The sequence below is a fragment of the Giraffa tippelskirchi genome, chromosome 5 (assembly GCF_054371585.1).
Source record: "Giraffa tippelskirchi isolate mGirTip1 chromosome 5, T2T-mGirTip1v1.2.pri, whole genome shotgun sequence".
Lineage (NCBI taxonomy): Eukaryota > Metazoa > Chordata > Mammalia > Artiodactyla > Giraffidae > Giraffa > Giraffa tippelskirchi.
In genome coordinates this window covers 155,645,167-155,669,095 of record NC_137279.1, presented here as the reverse complement: position 1 = coordinate 155,669,095, position 23,929 = coordinate 155,645,167, and the positions used below count along the sequence as shown (strand labels likewise).

Below are 23,929 nucleotides of genomic sequence, written 5' to 3'. Positions count from 1 at the left end.
TATCAAAAAAAAAAGTAACAAGTGTTGGCGAGGACATGGAGAAAAGAGAACTCTTGTGCACTATTGATGGGAACATAAGTTGGTGCAGCCACTATGGAAAACAGTGGAGGTTCTTCAAAAAAATAGAACTACTACCATATGATTCAGGTATTTATCTGAAGGAAATGAAAACACTAACGGGAAAAGATATTTGCATTCCCTATGTTTAACTGCACCATTATTTACAATAGCCAAGACATGGAAGCAACCAAAGTGTCTATCAAGGAATGAATGATGAAGAAAACATATATACACACACACAATGGAATATCACAAAAAAGAAGGAAATTCTGCCATTTATGACAATAAGGATGGACCTTGAAGGCAGTACGCTAAGTGAAATAAGTCAGAGCAAGACATAACTGTATGATCTCACTTACATGTAGAATCTTTAAAAAAAGAAAGAAAGAAAGAAAGAAAGAAAAACTCAGATACCAAGAATAAACTGGTGGCTGCCGGGGGCGGGGGGGGGGCGGGGGCGGCAGGTAGAGGAGTGGGTGAAACAAGTGAAAGGAGTCAAAAGGTACAAACTTCCAGTTTTAAGATAAATAAGTCCTGAGAATGTAATGTACAACATAGTGACTACAGTTAACGATGCTGTACTGTATATTTGTAAGTTACTAAAAGAGAAAATCTTAAAAGTTCTCATTTAAGAAAAAAATTGTGTAGTGATGGACATTAAATTTACTGTGGTAATCATTTCAAAGTATAAAGATACATTATACTATGTTTTACACCTAAAATAATGTGTGCTTAATCGCTCAGTCTTGTCTGATCCCATAGACTGCAGCTCGCCAGGTTCCTCTGTCCATGGGAATTCTCCAGGCAAGAATACTGGAGTGGGTTGCCATGCCCTCCTCCAAGGGATATTCCCAATCCAGGGATCGAACTCAGATCATCATGAATGAATGATCTATTGACCTGACTGAAACTAGAAGGTCTAAAGTAAACAACATACCAGAAATGTATTTTTAAAATGTGAAAAAAAAGAATAAAAGTTTGTAAGAATTCAAAAAAAAAAATGGAACTAATACAGCTGCTGGTAATATAAAGGCCTTGTCAGGGATAAGAGAACAAAGCAGTTGCTACCTTGACCACAATTCTAAATGGCACCTTTTCTCATGAAAGTTATGGTGGGAACTTTCCTAGTGGTACAGTGGTTAAGACACCACACATCCACTACAGGGGGCATCAGTTCCATCCCTTGTCAGGGAACAAAGATCCCACATTCTGTGCAGTGCAGCCAAAAATTAAAAATGAAGAAAGAATGAAAGTTATGATGACATATCCCACTCATGTTCTAGTCCAGACATCTGACTCACGGTCAGAGATCATGACCAATGTATCACTTTTCAGATTATTACAATCAAAATCTAACTTAGGTTTTCTCCCTGGCATATCCCACGCACCTGGGAAAGTCACCAACTTGACTACAAGCTCCTAAAGATCAAGAACAAGATCTTCTCTTCCTACAGCCTCAAGGCATAGTTGGCACAGTGCTCTGAAATTAATAGATGCATATCTGTGCAGTAACACTGAGATGCTACTATGTGCCAGGCACTGTACTAGGAACTATGGTTATAATGAGAAATAAGAAAGACAAGATTCTTTAACACAGAAACAGATAAAACTTTTAAAATATTGGTTATGTCAATGCATCTGAACCAGAAAATGTCACAGAAAGGAGTGACATTAATGTTTAAGTCATTCAGTCTACTCATTATAAATGTGGACAAAGACCAAGAGCAGTGGCAAGATCAAAATAAATATTTTCGATTATATTAAATCAGTATTTCCAAACCATGTTTTCTGGAACTTTGCATTGCTGTGCAATAATTGTTCTATACACATATATCGCAGAAAACAGAAGGAAAAAGGAGGTATATAGTGAAATAAAAAACTGGGGAAACACTAAACAGTATTTTAAACAAGAATGCTCAGCCTTAAAAAAATTTTTTATTGAAGTATAGTTGCTGTACACTATTACTTAAGCTATGTGCATGCTAAGTCGCTTCAGTTGTGTCCAACTCTGCAATCCCATGGATTATAACCCACCAGGCTCCTCTGTCCATGGGATTCTCCAGGCAAGAATACTGGAGCGGGTTGCCATGTCCTACCTCCAAGGGATATTCCCCACCCAGGGATTGAACTCACGTCTCTTATGTCTCCTGCATTGGCAGGTGGGTTCTTTACCACTAGTGCCACCTGGAAAGCCCATTTAAGCTATAAGTGTGTACAATATAGTGATTCACAATTTTGAAAGGTTATGCTCCATAAAATACTGGCTATATTCTCCATTTTGTTCAATATATCCTTGCAGCTTTTTTGTTCTGTTGTTCAGCCACTAAGTTGTATCCAGCTCTTTGTGACCCCATGGACTGCAGCATGCCAGATTTCCTTGTCCTTCACTATCTCCCAGAGTTTGCTCAAATTCATGTCCATTTTGTCGGTGATGCTATCTAATCATCTCATCCCCTGTCACCCCCTCCTCCTTTTGCCTTCAATCTTTCTCAGCATCAGGGTCTTTTCTAATGAGTCAGCTCTTCGCATCAGGTGGTCCAAGTATTGGAGCTTCAGTACTTTCAATGAATATTCAGAGTTGATTTCCTTTAGGACTGACTGATTTGATCTCCTTGCAGCTTATTTAATGCCTAATAGTTTATATACTTCTTCATCCCCTACCCTTTTATTGCCCTTCCCCTCTTCCCTGTGGTAACCACTAATTTGAACGATGCTCAGCCTTTAATATCACGATGGTGTGATCACTCACCTAGAGCCAGACATCCTGGAATGTGAAGTCAAGTGGGCCTTAGAAAGCATCACTACGAACAAAGCTAGTGGAGGTGATGGAATTCCAGTTGAGCTATTTCAAATCCTCAAAGGTGATGCTGTGAAAGTGCTGCACTCGATTTGCCAACAAATCTGGAAAACTCAGCAGGGGCCATAGGACTGGAAAAGGTCAGTGTTCATTCCAATCCCAAAGAAAGGTAATGCCAAAGAATGCTCAAACTACTGCACAATTGCACTCATCTCACATGCTAGTAAAGTAATGCTCAAAACTCTCCAAGCCAGGCTTCAGCAATACGTGAACCATGAACTTCCAGATGTTCAAGCCGGTTTTAGAAAAGGTAGAGGAAACAGAGATTAAATTGCCAATATCCACTGGATCATCGAAAAAGCAAGAGAGTTCCAGAAAAACATCTATTTCTGCTTTATTGACTATGCCAAAGCCTTTGACTGTGTGGATCACAATAAACTGTGGAAAATTCTGAAAGAGATGGGAATACCAGACCATCTGACCTGCCTGTTGAGCAACCTATACGCAGGTCAGGAAGCAACAGTTAGAACTGGACATGGAACAACAGACTGGTTCCAAATAGGAAAAGGAGTACGTCAAGGCTGTATATTGTCACCCTGCTTATTTAACTTATATGCAGAGTACATCATGAGAAACGCTGGGCTGGAAGAAACACAAGCTGGAATCAAGATTGCCGGGAGAAATATCAATAACCTCAGATATGCGGATGACACCACCCTTATGGCAGAAAGTGAAGAACTAAAGAGCCTCTTGATGAAGGTGAAAGAGGAAAGTGAAAAAGTTGGCTTAAAGCTCAACGTTCAAAAAACTAAGATCATGGCATCTGGTCCCATCACTTCATGGGAAATAGATGGGGAAACAGTTGAAACAGTGTCAAGACTTTATTTTTTTGGGCTCCAGAATCACTGCTGATGGTGATTGCAGCCATGAAATTAAAAGACGCTTACTCCTTGGAAGGAAGGTTATGGCCAACCTAGATAGCATATTTAAAAGCAGAGACATTACTTTGCCAACAAAAGTCCGTCTAGTCAAGGCTATGGTTTTTCCAGTGGTCATGTATGGATGTGAGAGTTGGATGGTGAAGAAAGCTGAGCGCCGAAGAATTGATGCTTTTGAACAGTGGTGTTGGAGAAGACTCTTGAGTGTCCCTTGGACTGCAAGGAGATCCAATCAATCCATCCTAAAGGAGATCAATCCTGGGTGTTCATTGGAAGGTCTGATGTTGAAGCTGAAACTCCAATACTTTGGCCACCTCATGTGAAGGGTTGACTCATTGGAAAAGACCCTAATGCTGGGTAGGATTGGGGGCACGAGGAGAAGGGGACGACAGAGGATGAGATGGTTGGATGGCATCACCGACTCGATGGACATGGGTTTGGGTAGACTCTGGGAGTTGGTGATGGACAGAGAGGCCTGGAGTGCTGCAATTCACGGGGTCGAAAAGAGTCAGACATGACTGAGCGACTGAACAGCCTTTAAATTCGTAGTAAGTGCAGTCTGTCTCCAAATTTTGCAAAATTATTTGACGTAGGGACTTCTTTTTAACAGAACATATATTTGGAAAAGTCCAAAGTCAGATGACCTCTATGTTGTCTTTCACGTCTCAAATTCTATGAATTTACTTAAGAGTATCAATCTCAGAAAGCTCATTCTTGGGCAGATAGTTTAATATATCAAATTCTTCAGAAAAGATAATCATTATTCATTCACCCATTCAATCACATTCATATTGTCTCTCTCTCTCTCCTCCTCACATGTACACATGTCTTAGAATTAGACAGACATCAACACTGGAATAAAATCTAAAATGTCAGTTCAGTTCAGTTGCTCAGTCGTGTCCGACTCTTTGCGACCATATGAACCCCAGCACGCCAGGCCTCCCTGTCCAACACCAACTCCCGGAGTCCATCCAAACCCATGTCCATTGAGTCGGTGATGCCATCCAACCATCTCATCCTCTGTCGTCCCCCTTTCCTCCTGCCCTCAATCTTTCCCAGCATCAGGGTCATTTCAAATGAGTCAGCTCTTCGCATGAGGTGGCCAAAGTATTGGAGTTTCAGCTTCAACATCAGTCCTTCCAATGAACACCCAGGATTGATCTCCTTTAGGATGGACTGGTTGGATCTCCTTGCAGTCCAAGAGACTCTCAAGAGTCTTCTCCAACACCACAGGTCAAAAGCATCAATTCTTCGGCGCTCAGCTTTCTTTATAGTCCAACTCTCACACCCATACATGACCACTGGAAAAACCATAGCCTTGACTAGATGGACTTTTGTTGACAAAGTAGTGTCTCTGCTTTTAAATATGCTGTCTAGGTTGGTCATAACTTTCCTGCCAAGCAGTAAGTGTCTTTTAATTTCATGGCTGCAATCATCATCTGCAGTGATTTTGGAGCCCAGAAAAATAAAGTCAGCCACTGTTTCCTTTGTTTCCCCATCTATTTGCCATCAAGTGATGGGTCCAGATGCCATGATCTTAGTTTTCTGAATGCTGAGCTTTAAGCCAACTTTTTCACTCTCCTCTTTTAGTTTCATCAAGAGGCTCATTAGTTCTTCTTCACTTTCTGCCATAAGGGTGGTGTCATCTGCATACCTGAGGTTATTGATATTTCTCCCAGCAATCTTGATTCCAGCTTGTGCTTCCTCTAGCCCAGCGTTTCTCATGATGTACTCTGCATATAAGTTAAATAAGCAGGGAGACAATATACAGCCTTGAAGTACTCCTTTTCCTGTCTGGAACCAGACTGTTGTTCCATGTCCAGTTCTAACTGTTGCTTCCTGATCTGCATACAGGTTGCTCAACAGGCAGGTCAGGTGGTCTGGTATTCCCATCTCTTTCAGAATTTTCCAGTTTATTGTGATCCACACAGTCAAAGGCTTTGGCATAGTTAATAAAGTGGAAGTAGATGTTTTTCTGGAACTCTCTTGCTTTTTTGATGATCCAGCAGATGTTGGCAATTTAAATCTCTGGTTCCTCTGCCTTTTCTAAAACCAGCTTGAACATCTGCAAGTTCACGGTTCATGTATTGCTGAAGCCTGGCTTGGAGAATTTTGAGCATTACTTTACCAGCATGTGAGATGAGTGCAATTGTGCGGTAGTTTGAGCATTCTTTGGCATTGCCTTTCTTTGGGATTGGAATGAAAACTGACCTTTTCCAGTCCTGTGGCCACTGCTGAGTTTTCCAAATTTGCTGGCATATTGAGTGCAGCACTTTCACAGCATCATCTTTTAGGATTTGAAATAGCTCAACTGAAATTCCATCACCTCCACTAGCTTTTTTCTTAGCGATGCTTTCTAAGGCCCACTTGACTTCACATGTCAAAATGTCAGTTAAATCAGCTCAAACTTAAAAGGTACTCATAAAGAGATGGTGAGAACAGAGTATTTTTGTAATGTCACCTAAAGCAGGTGTTCTGGAAGGTAATGCCTGGGAAAAGTTACATTTATTTCCTATTACCCAATAACCCAAATACCTGGGGAAAGTCTTTGTAATTCTGAGAATAGCAGCTGGGCACAAAGAAAACCCAAAGTGAGAAAGGGAAGCAGTCACCTGGGACTGAACGGAGGCACCCTTCACCAACTCCATCCCAGAGGATCCTCTGCCTTCATTAGCCTCTGCCTTCTTGCTTCTCTCCCCTTCACCCCATTTGATTTTCCTGCTTTCATCCCTGATCTTTTTGCAAGTCTTCTCTTTTAGTTATATGACACACTGGCAGCTAGCCAGAGAGTCTTCCCAGCAGAGAGCCCACTTTTCAGGAAACCCTGAAAAGGGTTAAGGGAAGACAGAGAAGAGAGGTGGCAGAGACTGAGAGATACGGCAAGTTCAAACAGGACTGGGGAACTCAAACAGGTATCTGTCCACAAAAACAGATGCCAACTGTATCCAATTCATACTTAGTACAGTTACTTATCATAAATGTATACATCTCTAGGTATGTCAAACATCAGTGTTAATTTTTTTAAATATGAGAGCTCTGTTAGTACTAATAGCTCATGATCCCTCTCCTGTATATTTTCTTGGATTGATTCTTAAAACAACAGAAATAAAAGTATATTTAAAGCATACATCATGTGGTAGACCTCTTGGAAAATTTCCCATATCCACCCCACCCTCAGCCTCTCCCCCCAGTTATAGAACCTACACACTGGGAACCTTTGGTACGTACCAAATTCACACACCTCATCCAACTCCCTACAAACAATTCCCTACAAACAGATTTTCAGAAGAAAAATCAAGTGGGAAAATGATTTCCTTAAATAACTTCCCCTACTTCTATATTTATTCATGCAGTTACGCACTTTCAGTTTGTTGATGTGTAATAAATAGCTTACATGACTCCTGTAACAACTGGAGGCAGTGGAGGGGGTGGGGCAGGTTCTATCTATCATCCTCCTTTTCAGAGGCTAGAGCTCCTCCACTTCCCAATCTCCAAATGTTGGTGAGCCCTGGACTCCAACCTGGATCTTCACCTTTCCTCTATCCATACTCACTCCCAAAGCAATCACATCCAGTTGCATGACTGACACAGCACTATTTGAAAAAAAAAAAAAAAGGTGCCATTTTAGTCATGCAACTGGATGTGACTGTTTTGGGAATGAGGTAGAGGAACTCCACTTGGGGGACAACAAGTGTCTAAAGTCAATATAAAAAACAACACTAGATTCTTGCAACACCACTGCACACCACCTCCCCCCTCCTCTGAGTTCAACATCTCAGTAAATGTCACCACTATTAACTACGTTGTTTAAGCAAAAAATTCAGAGGTCAGTCTTGACATCTCTTTTTTTTCTCACATCTGACATCCAAACCATCACCTATTCTACCAGCATAGCTTCAAAAGGTCACATATCCAACAATTTCTCACCACCTCATTATCAGTCACCATTTTTTTCTTAATGTAAGCACCAAAAAGGTAGGGCTGTGTCAGTTTTACTCTCTATAGTATCTGCAATATCTGACACACAATAAATGATCAGTAAATAGGGAACAAATAAATGAATACCTGGTTCAGAGAGGTGACAGGATCCAGAGTAAGGTAATGACAAAAGCCACATCTTGAACTCAGATCTCCACATACATAGGGAAGGACTGCTCCCACTCTTCCATACTACCTTTTGAAGCTTTAAAGGAAAAGGGAGAGGGGGGCTAAATACTACTTCTTTCACCTTTGAACTTAAGTTGTTCTTTTTTCCTTTTACTCTTCTCTCTCAAATGCACATGCTCAAAATTTCTCTTCCAATAAACCTCTACTCTAAGTGGTAAGGAAATGCATACAAAGGACAGAAATGTTTATGGATCCAAAATACAGTCAAATTTTCAGTAATAGCTTTGGTCTGTTTCCGTAAAATTGTGTAAAATGTTTTAAAGGATAATAAGGATGATGGGGGAGAGGACCAGTTCAGATACTTCCACAGCCTAATGTCAATTCTGAACTGAAAATATGATACACAGGGTTGAGTGTTGGGGTGCTTCATGAACTAAAGCAATATATGTTCACATTTTATCTAAGAGCACTGGTGTCCTTAAAGAATAACTATTAGAAAATGAAAAGGCTGGGTTCTAAAGGAAAGAAGACCACTTTTCTAGCATAATAAACCTCTCTGGGCCTTTCCCAGACCTGCAGCAAAGTGGAATTTACACAGTGTGCCAGGCCCAGAGTTTGCCACAATACATCTCTACCTTTCTGAGCCTCAGGTTCTTAGGCACGATGAAAGCATAAAAATAAGATGTGTTACCAGTGTGTGCTCAGCCCTGACATACCATGATTCCCCTAATTTTAAGGAGCAGGGCCCCTGAGAAGTACAGGAGCTACCTCCAAGGGCAATCGTGAAATGTGCACATGTTCCTTTACTCCCAGGGAGTGAAGACAAAAAAAACTAGGAGGACTCCACTCTCACCAAAACTACTCACTCAGTGTAATATAATGAAAACCTTTACTCTATTAGTCTCATTAGCCAAAATCTTTACAAATTAGATTTCTCCAGTTTGGAGCTTGAGACATATTCAAAAATGTTCAGCACTTTCCCATCTGTCCAAAGCAAAACTATTAAGAAACAAAATGACAAAGTAAAGGATACTACTGATCTCCTTAACAGAACATTTCAGACACCTTAAAAATGTCCATTTATCTCTAGCAGAATTGGTAATGGAAAGTGAAGTCATGTCAGCACTGCTCAGGTTAAATATATGCATTGTAATCACAGATAATTTTTAATCAAATCTTTAAACAAAAACCCTAAAATCATATTAAGCCATACAAAAAGCCATATAAGGTTAGCCTTTTGGTCCTTATTTTCATAGTGGTGATCCTCTCAAAACGACATACATATTGAGCTGTATCCCTATTAATTGTAACCTGACAGAGGCCCTTCTACTGAGCTACCATTTCCAGGTATTCCTTATTCCTTTTCATGTGTTTCACTGTTCAAGCTTTCAGGCAAGTCTTTGTTTTACTAATTTGTTCCAATTAGTAAAAAATTTCAGTATGCAGATTTTTTAAATTATGTTTTGCTTGAATTAATGCATCTGGGAGACGGTCCCAAAGACCTCAGAGCAGAAGCAGATGGCTAAGGCTCCTATCTTTTCCAGTCTTCATGTTTTTCTCCTTTTACTAGCAAAATGCCATCTGAATAATCCTAATAAGATATTCAAATTGCTGTATTTCATTTCAAGCTTGCTAAAATGGAAACATGCCCACAGTTTTTAAAAAATATATATTGTATGTTCACGGCACACATACACACACACACACACCTTCAGTGTTCACTGTGTTTGTAAATATAACCTTGTTAGGTCTGAATTTTGTCTCCCCCCAAATTCACATATTGGAATCTTAATATCCACTGTGATGGTGTCAGGAGGTGAAACCCTTGGTAGGTAGTTAGACTGAGAGAGTGGAGCCCTCATGAGCAGTATTAATGCTCTCATAAGAGACCCCCAGAGCTCCCCAGCCCCTTCTACAATGTGAGGTTATAACAAGAAGTCTGTGACCCAGAAGAAGGCCCTTACTCAACCACGCTGGCACTCTGATCTTAGACTTCCTGCCTCCAGAACTGTGGAAAATAAATTTCTGTTATTTATAAGCTACCCAGTCTCTGACACTTTGTTACAGCAGTCTGAATGCAGTAAGACAAACCCCTATGCATAGGTGAAGTTGCGTCATTAGAGGTAGCCTTTCTCCAGCTCAAAAATCAAGCATTAAATTCTGAGGCAAGGTCACAGGCTTCATCAAGCTCTAGTCATCAAAAGCTCAGACCACAGAAACATTAGTGGCAACATAAACTCCCAATAAGTGGCTGCTGAGTCAGTGAATAAATGAATGAATGAATGAACAAAGAATACAAGAACTTAGCTTCTACCGTTACTGCTGGCTAACATGCTAGCTACTGCCATGTTTTTATTTCTCATTCCCACCATTGTGCTGTGCTTAGTAGCTCAGTAGTGTCCGACTCTGTGATCCCATGGACTGCAGCCCACTTAGGCTCCTCTATCCATGGGGATTTTCTACACAAGAATCCTGGAGTAGGTTGCCATGCCTTTCTCCAAGGGATCTTCCCAACCTAGGGACCGAACCCAGGTCTCCTGCACTGCAGGCAGATTCTTTACCAACTGAGCCACCATGGAAGCCCACCATTAACCAATTATTAGAATGTAATCTAAGGCATTCCAATCAAATCTGATGTGTTTTTTCCCCAAATTATAGTTTTTTATTTAATGATGTATTTCTTTTCCTAGTTTGAGGATAGCTGGTTAGCATGGGTTGCTTCACACAGGAGCTGCTGACAAGCAAGCTGGAACATGGTCTGAGATGATTAGGAAGAGAGGGTTAAGGGAAGAAGAGGTTGAAATCAGGTGGGGGTGATGTGGTATTTAATATTAATACAGGCTAGAAGATGATATGGAAAGGAAACTGGCTGGTCATCAAATACAAAAGTTTTAGGCTGGAAGGGAAGGAAAGGATAAGATGAGGAAGAATAGGTAGACAGGAAAGTGAAGCTGAGAAAACAGAGAAAGAAAAAATCATGATGAAGAGACAAGGAGAGACAGTACCATGAGAAGCACTTAGAGAAAAGAAAATGGATGTTCTAATCCAGGTTGAATTTTTGAACTTTCAATCCTTATCTTCATGTTACTGTTTCAACACAACCATTTTATTGATTCTTTGTTCAAGAGCTTTAACAGGCAACATGGTGAGCTAATTTGTTTTAGCCCTTATTCTTACGGGGAGGTGACTTCTTCAGTGGGTTGGTACATCAACGTATACTCGTTAGTATTTTTAGGTAATACAGAGATATCTTTGTCACAAAAGCTTTTGCCTTTTAAACTACACACAGTTCCATGAAAATAATGTCAAAACTATAACACTATCTTTACATTTGTTACTTATTTACTCTGATTTAATCCATAAGATTTTAAGGCAGTTTATAAGAATATGTTTAATAAAACAAAAATACTAAGAACAAAAACATGTTACTTATTTACTCTGAATTAACCCACAAGATTTTAAGGCAGTTTATAAGGATATGTTTAATAAAACAGAAATATATTAAGACTAAAACCAAGATTCAGAAACGAGAAAATTATACCAGAGGACAAGAAGTCAAGACAAAGGGAACATTATTTGCAAGCTACAGCTTTCCAAATAGATGAGTCACAAACTGTTTCCAGGTGTCCAAAAGGAAAGGGAAATAATACATTCTTTTCATTGTCAAAGGGAACAAAGAAAATGCACTAGTTATTCAAGAAATAGAATATTTTTTCTATGTTATTTCTAAAACAAATTTCTCCTGAGGTGAGAAGTAGCATTTGAAATTCGATCTCCTGAAGCTTCTGTAGCTATCCCAACTACTTAAGAGATTTATATTGCACTTGAGAATATCAACATAGGGATGTATAGTCCAAAAAATCAAGTCAAGCCACCAGCCTAAAAACTGAATTTCTCTCTTTTTTTTTTTAAAGTATTTTCCCACAAATCCACTTCCCCCTCTATGATTCGTGTCCTCTTCTTGACACTTAGAATGTATTAATACTTCCTTAGGACACATTAGTCAAAATGAGCAAATAAAGTGTATAAAATGCTAAAAACGATGACAAATCCAGAAAACTATTCAGGAGTTGAGAATCAAGCAAACAAAACAATTCTTAACCACTGATCAATCGAGAGGGATAAGATTGACGTAAGATTGAAGAAAATTATCAGAAACCATGTATAAAAAAACAGTAAATTATTTGGGATTTGAGACTGCAAGAATTCCTACTGCAGCAGTAAACAATGAATGGGTGTTACGGATACAGGATGACCAAATAATTTATCACCCAAACTGGGACACCTGAAGGTTTAAGAGTGAGGGAAAGTTGCTCAGTCGTGTCTGACTCTTTGCGACCCCATGGACTACACAGTCCATGGAATTCTCCAGGCCAGAATACTGGGGTGGGTAGCCTTTCCCTTCTCCAGGGGATCTTCCTAACCCAGGGATCAAACCCAGGTCTCCCGAATTGCAGGCAGATTCTTTCCCAGATGAGCCACCAGGGAAGCCCAAGTTTAAGAGGCTGCTACTAATAATGATACCCAACAACAGGTGTAGACCAGGGCCTTCCCAGTCAAACAAGTACACTCTGAGCTCATCATGACTTTACATTCCTATCAAATATACTACTTCTTTATATCCTCAACATCATGTAGGATAGAGAAGGCCAATGATATTACCCCATTTTACAGACAAAAAAAGCACACACCAAAGAGATTAGTTAAGTAACTCAAGTTTGCAAAGAGGAATATCAGAGCAGAGGCTCTACCCAGGTCTATCAACTCCTAACCCAATACGGTATTTCCACTAAATAATCTAGGTCATGACCCTAATCAGCTAGATGTTACAGATGTGGACCTACATAAGTTCTTCTCTTGTTCAATAAAAGCGATAAAAGTTGAAGATATTTTCACATATAGGGAGAAAACTTCCCTCATAGCTCAGTCGGTAAAGAATCTGTCTGCAGTGCAGGAGTCACGGGTTCAATCCCTGGGTTGAAAAGGTCCCCTGGAGAAGAAAATGGCAATCCACTCCAGTATTCTTGCCTGGAAAATCCCATGGACAGAGGAGCCTGGTGGGCGGGCTACAGTCCATGGGGTCACAAGAGTTGGACAACAACTTAGCGACTAAACCACCACGTTTTAAATGCAAACCTCGGTTTATTATGTATTGAGTATTTTACATTTACAACAGGATTTTTTTTATTGTTGCTGATTTCACAGTTTTGTTACTTCATTTCTGTCGACTAAAACAATTAGTCACAGCCTAAAATTGGAGAGTTATTTTATTTGGTGGGAATGTTTAGGACCCTGAGCCCAGGAGACAACATCCCAGTAGCTCTGAGAAAATTGCTCTGAAGAGGTAGGAGAGGCAGTCAGGCTATATACAAGTTTGCAACAAAAGGGGCAGGCAGTCTGAATATCAAAGATTATTGTTAATTAAGGAAGCCAGATATCAAGCTAAGGCATTTAGTGTTCTTCTGTGAATGAGAAGATGTAAGCCTCTGGACTCACTGAATTCATTCCTTTCTTATGGACCTCAGCTATCTGGGGCCAAATTCAGTTTCTTGACCGTTTCTACCTGTAATTCCTTGTTCACTAAGCAGTGGCAATGTGGCAGATGGCTGCTTCTTGCATCTGCCCTCCTGCTCCCCGCTCCCTTCCAAGGATCCTGGATAAAAACAACATGATGCATGACAGGCTTAAATTCAAAACTCTCATAAAATTTAATTCAGCTTACCTCAGTTAATTTCGAGCTCTCCATTTTAGTACATTTACAATAATCTGTCTCTGTTTTCTGACCCTAAAATGAGTATTACTATGCCATCACCTGTCCTACATTAAGCAGCAAATTATTAGAAAACATTTTGTAGAATTACTGGATAACAGTCACTTAATCTAGTAATTCTCAAACCCAGTACATCAGGATCACCTGGGAACTCTGAAAAAATATACTATTTTTTAGTATACCATTCCATACTATACCCTGGACCTATTGAATCCGGAACTCAGAGAAGAGTATTTTTTAAATTCTTCAGGTGGTTCTAAGGTCCAGCCCTCTAATTCCAACCCAAATTTGGCCAACTCAAGAGTTCGAAGGTAGATGCAGATAACACTAGATGTCCCTCCATCGACCACAGTTAATTCATTCTACTCTCTCCTCTACGATGCATATGATTTTTTTCTATTTTCTTTTTTTCCACTCTGCAATGCAGTGATGAAGGGCAGCTGAGGACTTGCACATTGCAATCAGAAAGCTGTGCAGTAGATCCTATTCACTCTTCCCCCAACACCCTCATAAACATCTTCTGAATGAGCCTACATCAAAATATGATGTGTCATGATAATAATAACAACAACAAACGCTGTTATTTGCTAAGCACTTATTACTGTGCCTCTGGCTGTGCTAACCTCTTTGCATGCCTGGCCTCAATCTCCCATTAACCCTGAGGAGGGAACTATTCTCATCTCCATTTCACATTATGGAAGAGGTAAGCTCTTCTTCCTTTGCCTTCAAGCTGCATGTCACAGTACAGGACCCCATGGAGTTTCCATGGAGAAAGAATCCAAGAAGGTTTTGCATTTTCTATTATACTGGAACTGATTTTTAAATGTTAGCATCAGGAAAGGGAAGCAAAGATGTATTTCTGAAATATAAACTGCTCCTTATAAAAGTACTTCTGGAAAAAATCAGCAGTCCTTCTGGAAAATGAAACATTCAGACTTTGAAGGTGCATCAAAGATAACTAAGTACAGTATGGGACTTTCCTCTCTTGCTGGTTGGAGACAAACAGGATTCGATATTTCAAATTCGATATTTCATACCCCAAGTATTTCTTCCTCTTTAGTTGCTCCACTGGATAAAGAAAACTTGGCCTTCACTTGGATGTGTTTGATTGGTAGCTGGCCAAATAGTTTATTGTCCAAACTGGGAGACTTTAAAAGGTGGCAGTAGGGTACCTTTCATAATTATGCTGGGAAAATAGAAATAAGTGGAATTTATGGTTACACTATACACAACAGATGGAAAAGGAAATGGCAACCCACTCCAGTACTCTTGCCTGGAAAATCCCATGGACGGAGGAGCCTGGTGGGCTGCAGTCCATGGGGTCAAGAAGAGTCGGACACGACTGAGCGACTTCACTTTCACTTTTCTCTTTCATGCACTGGAGAAGGAAATGGCAACCCACTCCAGTATTCTTGCCTGGAGAATCCCAGGGACGGCACAGCCTGGTGGGCTGCCATCTATGGGGTCGCACAGAGTTGGACACGACTGAAGCAACTTAGCAGCAGCAGCAGCATACACAACAGAATTCAAAGACAACAAAGGAAAAATTGCCATGGACTCACTGAGTTGAAAAAGCCAACTGCAGAATAACATGTATGGCAGAATCTGATTTGGATGGACGGGTGGGGGTGGATGAAGAATACTGAAATGCAGTGCTGTGGGAACAGAAAGCAGAATCCTCTAACCCTCTATCAGGGTGGATATCAGTCAGGCAAGGTTTCACAGGGAAGAATATCCTGGGGCTGAGATTTGTGAAAAATTGTAGATACTGAATAGGGAAAAACAAGTGAGAATGAAGACAGCACATTTTACACGGAAATAAAAGCACATGTAAAGGGCACAGATTCAAGAGCATGTAGAGACTTTTCTACATGTAAGGTTGTGTGACATGTGGCAGTGGGTGGCCAAAGACGGGACTAAAGAGGTGAGGAAAGGCAGCCATGGTCAGCCTTTTAGGCCCGGCTGAGGAGCCAGGAGTTTAGAGCAAAGGTTAGAGGAGGCCAATGAACGCTACATTTGAGAAGGACCGATTTGTACTGGTCTTCTTGGGCACGCAAGAGATAGAAGGCAGAGAAACCAGCAGCTAGGAAGCAAGGCGATGAACCAAAGAAAAAAAATGATATCCAACCAAAGTGTGACAAACACAAATCCTGACCCCAGACAAGGGACTGGATACTAGGGGATCAAAGATAAACAGGATTACTCACTGCCTTATAGAAAGTGGGATCCAAGTGAAGAGTAAGGTACAGGGACAAGTTTCATATAAGAGAATGACCACAGCAGTTTGAATAAAAGGCTGAAACAACAAAAAGTTTTTGACCCTCAAACCTTCAAGAACTGCTGAAGGGAATGCTAACACAAAGTTGAGAAGTCAGGTGTTAGTATACTGTATTGGTGTTTTTCTTTCTGGCTTACTTCACTTCATTTAGTCAATCGGTAAAGATAACCCTGTATGCGAGACATCAAAAGAGACACAGATAAATAGAACAGTATTATGGACTCTATGGGAGAGGGCGAGGGCAGGATGATATGGGAGAATGGCATGGAAGCATGTAAATTATCATATGTGAAATGAATTGCCAGTCCAGGTTCAATGCATGATACAGGGTGCTCGGGGCTGGTGCACCGGGATGACCCGGAGGGATGGGATGGGGAGGGAGGTGGGAGGAGGATTCTGGAAGGGGAACACATGTACACCCATGGTGGATTCATGTCAATGTATGGCAAAACAAATAAAAAAAAAAGTCATGAAGTCCTTCAACAAAGTATAAATGAACAGCTGGGAAGAAAAAAACCTTTCTGAGACAATTACTCACGATTTACCTCTTAAGTGTGTTTAACTGAGAAATAGCTGGGCTGATAAATTAAAAAATATAACTAGAATCAAAGCATTGCAACTTGAGGTCTGTGTGATGCAAGGGTTTTTCCTGAGTACAAGGTGAAGCACAATACTATTCAGTGAAATAGATGTCAGATTTTTAAGCCTGACTCAAGTTCAAATCCCACTTACTGACCTTAAACCAAGTATTTTACCTGCCTATCATCACTGTAAAAGGAAAATAACCACACTTATTATAAATTACATCTCAGAATTGTGAAGAGTAAATGAATCTGGATTCTTGGTTAAAACAGCAGACTGAACACAGGTGTTCAATTTCTTTCCCTCTTGAAACCCTACTAAAATATGTGTGCGTGTGTATAAAGTAATATAGTAAGACATTTTTGTTTTAAGGTTGAAACTACAAAATGGGAGAAGAAAACTGCAACTTTTAGAAACTGACAATTAGATGTATAGAAAAACAACTTTGATGACCCATGAAAACTGAATCCCAAGCTGACAGTGGCAAAAGCTGAGGCCCAAATAAATGTATATCCCAGTACCATGCAACTGGGGTAAAAGAGGAAGACTGGGGAGAGGTGTCTGAGAAACAGCATTCTTTGCCCACTCCTCCACCATAGCACAAGTCTAAACTAGTACTGTCTGCAATAACAGAAATATTGTCTATCTGCTCTGTGGCGTAGTGTAGCCACTAGTCACATGTGGCTACTGAGAGCTTAAAATGTGACTAGGGCAAATGGGGAATTAATGTCTTAATTTTATTCAATGTTTATTAATTTAGTTTAAATGGCTAAATGCAGCTAGTGGCTATTGCATTTTAGAGCAGTACAGGCCTAGAGGCGTATTTTCTGGAAAGGATTAGACATGGGATCCTGGGACTACAGATGCCAGGCAATGGAGACATCACGGTGCACAGGGGGACTATGCCTGCACACACACACACACACACACACACAGAAGGCTGAGAAAGAAAAACACCAATACAGTATACTAACGCATATATATGGAATTTAGAAAGATGGTAACAATGACCCTATATGCGAGACAGCAAAAGAGACACAGATGTAAAGAACAGTCTTTTGGACTCTGGGAGAAGGCAAGGGTGGGATGATTTGAGAGAATAGCATTGAAACATGTATATTATCATACGTGAAACAGATCGCCAGTCCAGGTTCGATGCATAAGACAGGGTGCTCAGGGCTGGTGCACTGGGATGACCCTGAGGGATGGGATGGGGAAGGAGGTGGGAGGGGGGTTCAGGATGGGGAACACATGTACACCCATGGCTGATTCATGTCAATGTATGGCAAAAACCACTACAATATTGTAATCAGCCTCCAATTAAAATAATAAAAAAAAAAGAAGGCTGAAGGCTTGAATGCTGTAACTGCCACCCTCTTCCCCACATCGCTTCAGAAATGCTGGCAGCCAATCCCTTGATCCTCCAGGCAAGAGACGGAAACACTTTTTGCAGAATAAGAACAAACCTAAAGATAGATACTAACATTAGGAGTTCCCCCAATTAATGGCCCATTCAAATCACCCTTCAGTGAAGTTCAAAGTTCACAAGCCCCATGCACATGCTCCCCCATGTTTAATCATGAATGGCCAAGATAAATGTTTGAGTAGAGCCTCTAACACAGAGACAACTCAGAATAAACCAAGCTACTTTACACACAGAGAAAAAAATATTACGTCTTCTGAGAGATAAAGGAATATATTTTACCTATGAAGCAAGAATAACATATCTTTCAAGTAAAATTTCAGAGACGAAGACACTCTTGAATATTAAAAAGATGACAGCAGAAATGAAACACAGGACTGGAAGAGTCCTATGAAATTTTCTAGGTTGATAGAAATGTCCTATATTTTGCTTTGGGTGGTGGTTGCCTGAGTGTATACAATTGTCAAAACTAAGAGAAATAGGACTTTCCTGGTGGTCCAATGGTTAAGAATCTGCCCTGCAGTGCAGGGGACACCAGTTTGACCCCTGGTCTGGGAAGATCCCACATGCCATGGGGCAACTAAGCCTCTGCACAACTACTGAGCCAGCGCTCTGGAGCCTGAGAGCCACAACTGCTTAGCCCACGTGCCACAACTACTTAGACCACATGCCTAGAGCCCCTGCTCCACAACAAGAGAAGTCACTGCAATGAGAAGCCTGTGCACCACAACGAAAGGGTAGCCAGCTGGTCTCTGCAACTAGAGAAAGCCTGCGTGTAGCAACAGAGACTCAGCGCAGCCAAAAATAAACAAACATTAAAAAAAAAAAAAAAAACTAAGTGAAATAAAAGAGGATTTGTCCACTTTACTGTATGAAAATTATACCTTTATTTCAAAATTTTCAATAGAAGGGTCTGGGGATAAAATTTGGGAAATTGCTCAGCCAAGAATAGTTTGAAAATAAGAGAGAAAACATTAAAAAGTTAAGGTCAGAAAGTCACACATTTAAGTAAAAGGAGTTACTACAGAAAAGAAAGAGAGGATGGAGAGAAAAAAAAAATCATCAGCTAAATCATTTAAGAAAGATTTTCCAGAACCTAGAGCCACAAGATGCCAGATTGGAAAGGCCCAAAAATAGAAAAGATGAAAAGACCTGCCCTGGATATTACAGGGACCACTGGAAACCAGAGAAAAGTCTAAAAAGCTTTCAAATAAGAATAAAAGAAGCCACCTTCAAAAGATCACAAACTGAGAGTGTTTTGTGCTGGCTGGCTGGCTTTCTTCCTTTCTTTCAAAACTGAGAGTCTTTCTAACAGTTGCATGAAGCAAGGAAACAATCAATGCCTTCAAAATTCTGAAGGGGAACAATTTCTAACCTAGAAGCCTTTAACCAGCCAAATTATGAATAAAGTGTGAAGAAGGAATAAAGGCATATTTAGACATTCAAGATCTTAAATATATATATATATGTGTGTGTGTGTGTGTGTGTGTGTGTGTATGTATATTTATATATACCTGCTATGTACAGTGTATCACTGCCAACAAAGGTCCATATAGTCAAAGCTATGGTTTTTCCAGGAGTCATGTACGGATGTGAGAGTTGGACCATAAAGAAGGCTGAGTGCCAAAGAACTGATGCTTTCAAACTGTGGTGCTGGAGAAACTCTTGAGAGCCCCTTGGACAGCAAGCAGATCAAACCAATCAATACTAAAGGAAATCAGTCCTGAATATTCACTGGACTGATGCTGAAGTTCCAATACTTTGGCCACCTGATCAAAGAGCACACTCACTAGAAAAGACCCTGAGGCTAGGAAAGACTGAAGGTAAGAGGAAAAGAAGGCTGGATGGTATCTGACTGAATGGACATGAGTTTGAGCAAGTTCCAGAAGATCGTGAAGGACAGGGAAGCCTGGTATGCTGCAGTTCATGGGGTTGCAAAGAGTCAGACAAGACTGAGCAACTGAACAACAACAACAATGTACCTTCAAGAAGCGAGTAGAGGAGAGCTCCAACACAAGAAATAAAGATTAAACAGAGACAAGACAAAGGGAATTTCTAGGGGACAGAACAGAGATCACAGGATGAGAGCTGCAGCCACTTAGGGGATGAACAGTCCACAGTGGGGCCTAAGACTCAAAAAGAGAGGAGGTAGAATCAACAAGACCCCCACAGACCTCATCAAGGGGCAGAATGCCAGATCCTTAACTGAATTTGGCTTCTCTTAATCACACACTTTGGCCATCTCATGCGAAGAGTTGACTCATTTGAAAAGACCCTAATGCTGGGAAGGATTGGGGGCGGGAGAAGAAGGGGACGACAGAGGATGAGATGGTTGGATGGCATCACCGACTTGATGGACAGGGGTTTGGGTAAACTCCGGGAGTTGGTGATGGACAGGGAGGCCTGGTGTGCTGCGATTCATGGGGTCACAAAGAGTCGGACACGACTGAGCGACTGAACTGAACTGAACTAAATCATACACTGATGAAGTTCCTTCTTGTTTTTCATCCCATATCCTGATGCCTGAAACAGTAAAAGACCATTTCACCCCACAAAGTTCATATTCTGCTGCAGCCTACACCTGAGGCATTAACATAAGCAAGGGTGGGCTGAGAAGCAAAAATCAAATACAGGGCAGCCACTCCCCTTGATCATACTTTAGGCTCCCAGCAGCTGGACCCACTAGTCTTCCAGATTTTCCAACTGTGAGGAGCCCCATTTCCCACAACTTTCTCATGACCTTTTCCACTGACTACCCCAAAAGGGTCCCACAACCTCTCAACTTCAAATCCAGACTTGATCCAGAGCTTCTGTTCAGATCCAGGAGTACTGAATTCAAACGAGGACCATGGAGCCCTTTCTCCTGAGAAGAGTGAGGGGAACACTTCCCTTTCCTTATGTAACCAGGCTTGTGCTTGCTCTAGGGGCATCTATTAAGACACTGGAAGGAAGGGAATGATTAACGCAAGAGTCAGAATGGTTATTACCTCTGAGGAAGTGCAGTGGAGAGGGGCACCATGTGACTTCTAAAACCCTGATCATGTTTTCTATTTCTTAACTTGAATGATGACTGCCTGGGTATTTCTCTCAAACTACACACACGGTTTATGTACTCTTCCATGTGTTTGATACATTTTTCAATTAAAGTTCCCTCCCAAAAAGGCTAAATGAGCTGATATAGTAAAGCCTCTGACACAATGAGAGGTTCTTTTTAGATAGTCATTAATTGTCAATTACTTTATTCTCTCCAGTTATTTGAATCCTGTGCTTCTCTAAAGATCATCTCAAATGGTAGCAACATTCTAAAACCTTGACTATACAAGAATGTCCTTGACTTTTATTTGCCAGTTTGTGTTACTGCTACTGCTAAGTCACCTCAGTCGTGTCCGACTCTGTGCGACCCCATAGATGGCAGCCCACCAGGCTCCGCCATCCCTGGGATTCTCCAGGCAAGAACACTGGAGTGGGTTGCCATTTCCTTCTCCAATGCATGAAAGTGAAAAGTGAAAGTGAAGTCACTCAGTCATGTCCGACTCTTCGCGACCCCATGGACTGCAGCCTACCAGGCTCCTCCATCCATGGGATTTTCCAGGCAAGAGTACTGGAGTGGAGTGCCATTGCCTTCTCCAGTTTGTGTTACTATTTATTGGTAATTTTGTCTCCTTAGCTAGGCTGAGAACAGATATTTAGGGGGAAAAAAAATCATTACTTTTCCTACTGATTGTTTCCTTCTTTTGGCCATCCATTATCTACTATAAACACAAGCAGGGGTGCAGTAGGGCCTGAATGGTACTTAAGATTCTCTCAAGAGAAAGTCAAGTTTTTATACAAGGCCCTTCCATCACTGAATGCCTCCCTATCCCAGCACCTACCTAGCACAGGGCCTGGCACAGATTAAGAACCCAACGTTTGCTGAGAAATAGTAAATTAAATCAAAAGAAATAAGTTCTAAGAAGAGTGACAAATATGACTAAACTGATTAATAAAAAAGTAGCCCCATACAGAAAAGGAGAACTCCTTGTGACCACACCTAGTTATATGAAATCAAGCACAATTCTTAAGCATAAAGAGGTGGTGTGGTTTTAAGGCTAATCCTTGAAAATTATTTCCAAGTGTGAAAAGGACTAAACCAGAGGCAGCGGCTTAAACTACATGAGCTGTGATTTTAAACGTAATGAATTGGTGGTGGTGGAGGGGGCCCTCTTAGCCTCTTAGTCAAGGCAGTGACTAAATCCCAGTGGAGTCTATCTCCCTGTCAGCACTGTGACAGACTAGGTGAGTTCTGATCCTGTCTCTGCCCTAATCTAGCTCCTGACCTCAGTTTTCCCCCACTGTAAAACAAGTGGGCAGAATAAACGACCAGGAGGCTCACTGAAGGTCAACAGAGTTGTAGCGATCCATTCCTACTTTCTGATTCACTGAGTAAGAGTCACAGCAGTACAACAGGGACACAGCCAATGTGAAACTGCCTCTCATAATCTACTGGTAGGAAAATTAAAAGACAGTTTCAAATTCAGGTGTTTCACACGGGGCTTAAGTTCTAAAAGCCTTTTATAAATGCTATGTTTTAAGACAAATACAGTGACTTTTAACCTGAAAACTGCTAAAGCAGAGAAAAATAAGTTGAATCCATGCCCATTTCTATTATGATTCCATTTTTTAAAGTAACTCATAAATGTGCATGATTCACACATCTGAATATAATGAGATGTTCCTTTATCATTTCATCTTCTGGTGCCAGCAATCCGACATTACAGAGTGCCAAAGCCCTTTAGTAAGTATAGCATGTGTTTCTGGCCACACTCCAAAACTCAGAACAGGAGCACTCGGAAAAAACCCAGTGAGGCTTTCTGGGCTTTGGAATACAGATCATCCAGTCAGTTGCCCCAAAATATGATTCTCTCACCTGTCCATGTACAGCCACCTAGACTTTTGATACCTGGAACCATAATAACAATTATCCTTCTGACTTATACAGCCCTCTGAAGTTTACAAAGCATTTTCACATCTGTTAATTTAGCTGATTCCCAGTGATCCACTAAAGTACTTAGGGCAGACATCACTGTACTCATTTCACAAATGAAGAAATAAGGTTTCAGAGAATTTAAGTGACTTGCCCAAGAATATCCAGCTAGTAAGTAGTAAACCTGGGCTCTTCTTACCAAACTGCTATGTGATCTGGAGATAAGAAAATAAACAAATCAAATAAAATCTTCTGGAAACTCTTGTGATTTTACTCATAAGACTAATTCAATCTTTTGTTAACACTGTAGATGAGAAAAATGATTCTTAAACTTCCTTCTCCCTATCTTATTTATCCCCATTGTACTGTGGATTGCCAGGGTTATCACTTTTGCTTATGAAAGTGACAGCTAAAGAAAAACAGTATATGAAAATAAAAGCTACTACCGGTCACTTATCTCTATCCTCAACATCACCAACGAGTGGATCCTTCTATTTCCAAAAAGAACAAGTCATCATGGAACCAAAATTAGAACCAGGCCCAGAGACAGTTTTTTGGCTAAACCCAATCCAGTCTGGTCTCCTCACCTTGCTCTCTTGTCCCTCACAAAGTGGGTCAGGAAGCCTGGACAGGCAGGGGAAGAGAAGGACAGAGCAGAAATCCCAGGAGTGGGGAGAAGAGCCAGGAGGATGAGAACTGAGACTGCCTACCCGTTTGGGCTTGACCCCAAATGTGCTCCCTCTTCTATTCCTGACTAAAGGAGAGAACTGTTGAAATGCACCCTCAGAACAGAAAGTGCTAGTTATCACATGGCTGGAGTCAATGGAGACAAAGAGACGAAGAAACTGGCCTCAACTCACAGAGCTGCACAGATAACATGATGCAGCCTGGGACCTGCAATCCTCTCTACATATTAACGTTTAGACATTTGGTAAGCATTCCTGAGAAACAGAGATTTCAATAGTCCCTTCAGTACAAAAATTCCCTCAGCATTCAAAGGTGCTGTTGGGT

The 23,929-nt window shown here is 40.9% G+C and overlaps 1 protein-coding gene across 12 annotated transcripts in view; it reads right to left on the bottom strand.

Annotated features, from left to right (window-relative positions):
• Positions 1-23,929, bottom strand: part of JAK1 (Janus kinase 1) — a 149,457-nt gene that overhangs the window by 85,308 nt on the left and 40,220 nt on the right. For 5 of the 12 annotated variants that reach the window (XR_014052676.1, XM_081486550.1, XM_081486544.1 and 2 more), the window contains exon 2: positions 7,861-7,978. The exons of the other annotated variants lie outside the window; for them this stretch is intronic. The gene's annotated coding sequence lies outside the window, so the exon portion shown is untranslated. The remainder of the gene's footprint in view (positions 1-7,860; positions 7,979-23,929) is intronic. 12 annotated transcript variants of the gene reach the window in all.